Here is a 3,095-nt window from a genome sequence, read left to right as displayed (position 1 = left end):
AAGCGCTGCCTATTTGTGCCAATAGTGATTGGTTCAGGTCTTGAGCTTTGCGAAGACTGTAAATAATTTCCGTATAGATTTTGTTTGTGTTTACAGCGCTGTTAACATACTGGAACAGAAATTGCCCGTTCCCAAGGGTGGCTATTTGTCTAGAGATTGTTTGGCTGTGTGTTCAGTTGTTAATAATGCACTGTGATATACAGTATGCAGCTGAAATAGCGAAACATATATTTACATTAATGCATTTGGCAAATGCTTTTATCCAATGCAACTTACAATGCATTACATTTTATCTGTATGTGTGTTTCATGACCTTTTGCACTTCTTACGCAATACTCTATCACTGCGTTATACAGGAGCACTACCAGCTGAACATGTTAATTAGAAGATGGCATCTGTATACTTTTGGCTATGTAGTATAAATGTGGTATGACAGAAGCTCAATGACTAGACTGTACAAACCAGTCTGCTTCTACCTGTTTCAAATCCCATATGGGCTGAAGACATTAGAGGCTCATTTGCTGGACAAATGGATCTTTTTTGGTGTGTATGTGTGTGTCGCTTGGGCCTAATGAGGCAACAGGACACACAGAGGAGAGAGATGCTATACCTGCACAGCACGGACAGTCAGCAGGGGTGGACGAGAGTTTAGCGGTACACACACTGTGCATAGCAGCTGTTATCACATCAGCTCACACACACACATTTATATGAAGGTGTGGCCACTGAAGTTTAGTGAAAAGATAGGCAGATGCTGTTGGAAGCAACACTGTATGGGGTCCCTTGTTTTTTCACCAGACAAATACACACACTCACACATACAGGACAGTGGGCTGTGGTGATGTACAAATTGAACATTTGACTTATTAGTTATGCAATGCAATTTATTTTCTTTCTCTGCTATCTCTCTCTATCTGAGGCTGTGGCATATTAAGATTTTTTTTAATACATAAGTGCAATTTTACTGTATTTGAGGGATCTGTAATTTTCTCCCAGAATGTAATGCCTCATTGACAGTCTGTGCCTTATCTTTCATAGATTTATTTTCATTAGAAATGATTATTGTGAAATAATCATTTTTTGAGGGGGCATTCTTGCCTTTAATTGACAGACAGTAAGGAGAGGACAGTAAAGTACACGCTCCAAAAAAGGCTGGGTTATTTTTAACCCATGCTGGGTAAATATTGGACCGAGCACACCGCTAGGTAAAAATGTACCCAATGCTGAGTTGTTTTAATCCAACTGCTTGGTTATTATAGCTAGGGATGTGCAATAATTTGCCTACCCAGTCTCACAAGGTTTTGTGATATAGTCACATCATTTTTTTTGCATTTCATTTCTGTGTTTTTTTGTGATTGTATAACAAATTCCTGTTTTCGGGTAATTATCACGTATTGGTTACTCAACTGCTTTTTTCCTATTTTCAAACCATTGCCGCTTCTGTTTAGGGTTAGATTTGCCGCTTGCATTAGAATGTCACTTTATGTATTGGTTTATACAATTTTTTCTGATTTATTTTTGTATATGTCCCTGGCGTTGGGGTTATGCTGAGTTTACACCAAACGCATTTTGGGCGTCTACCGCGCATAGTTTGCCTCTTGAACACTTTGAATGCATTCGCGCTTGTAGAGCGGAGTAGACGCGCGGAAAAAGCAAGCATTTGACGCACGTCCGAAGCAAAATCCGCTTCTTGTGGGAGGGGCAACTGCTGTGCGAGTGTCAGTTTGCAAGATGACTGATCTGCCCTCCAAAGGCTAAGTGCAGTATCTACGCAAACACTGAAACTGAGAAAAATGGCTTTAAAGTTTTTTACACCAGCCAGTCAAACATGTTACTGCAATTTTGGCACACACATTTCTCTGAAATGGGACAAAATTTAACCAGGAGACTTTGTCACAAGACACAACAGATCTCACAAAGCCCATTTTAACCCTTAACTCAATTTTGACCAAATGCGTAGTTACTGCGCTTTCGCTTTGTAGGGCAGTGATGTTACTTGTGCATTTATCAAGAGAGTTACCAGTTTGTATTGGGTAACCTTACTATAGGGGGAAAATAAACAGCGCGTGTCGATAAACGTCACGTGACTCAAAAGTGAAGTGTGTATTACAACTTACCAGGTTGCCCAAAGTCCTTACTGACACTCTTCCAAGCGAGTTCCTTTTTATTCCTGTCTCCTCTATAGAAATAACAACTTGTGTCATATAGCTTCGAGTGACTGCTTGAGTGAGTGACTCCGGGTGGGGCTGCCACCACAGCAGCAGGCAGGCTTCTGATTGGTTAACGCGGCGCGAAATTCCGCCAAAGTTAAAATTTTTCAACTCGGGCGTCAGCCGCAAATTCGCGTGAACCGCAAAATGCACAAAAGCACCATTCGCGCGTACCGCGCACAACGCTCAATTCGTGCCTTTCGCACAAAACAGTTGAGTTACCAATATGTGATAATTACATGAAAAAAGAAATTTGTTATACGATCACCAAAAAAATTTGAAAATTCGTGATAATATCACGAAAAAAGAATACAAATTTATGCAACTATATAACGAGGGGCGGGGCTGTGTTTCCTACCCTCCCCCGCCACTTTCAGAGTGTGCTTGTAGGAGCTAGGAGGCTGATCAGGTTGCAGCAACAGTACAATTTGTCCAGTTAAAAGTTGTTCTATCACTGAAATAATTTTAGAGACATTATTTAAAGGTAAAAAAACTACATAGTGTTGCTTTAAAGCAACTTCTCACTAGTCAAGAAAGTAAAAAAATTTATTGCAAAATTAAAGTTAATTAACTTTAAAAAAAACTGTGTGGCCAAGAAAAGAATGAACATATTTTAATTAATATTTTTGATGTCTGGAAATATAATAAGATCGTCAACAGACATTTTGTTGAAAGTCTGTAAATCAAAATCTAAATTAAAATATGGAAATACAGTTTCAGGATGTTGAAATTGTTTTTGCTGAGCCACTAATCAAATAAGCTAATTTGTGAGATGGAACAAAAGGTCAGATTTTCTTGCTTCCATTGAAGCACACAAGATGCTCTTCAATCATGCTGGGATAACACGGATCATCAGGTTTTGCAGGCTTGGGTGCATGCTGAAAG

The sequence above is a fragment of the Misgurnus anguillicaudatus genome, chromosome 15 (genome assembly GCF_027580225.2).
Source record: "Misgurnus anguillicaudatus chromosome 15, ASM2758022v2, whole genome shotgun sequence".
Lineage (NCBI taxonomy): Eukaryota > Metazoa > Chordata > Actinopteri > Cypriniformes > Cobitidae > Misgurnus > Misgurnus anguillicaudatus.
Note: the sequence above shows the minus strand (reverse complement) of the source record.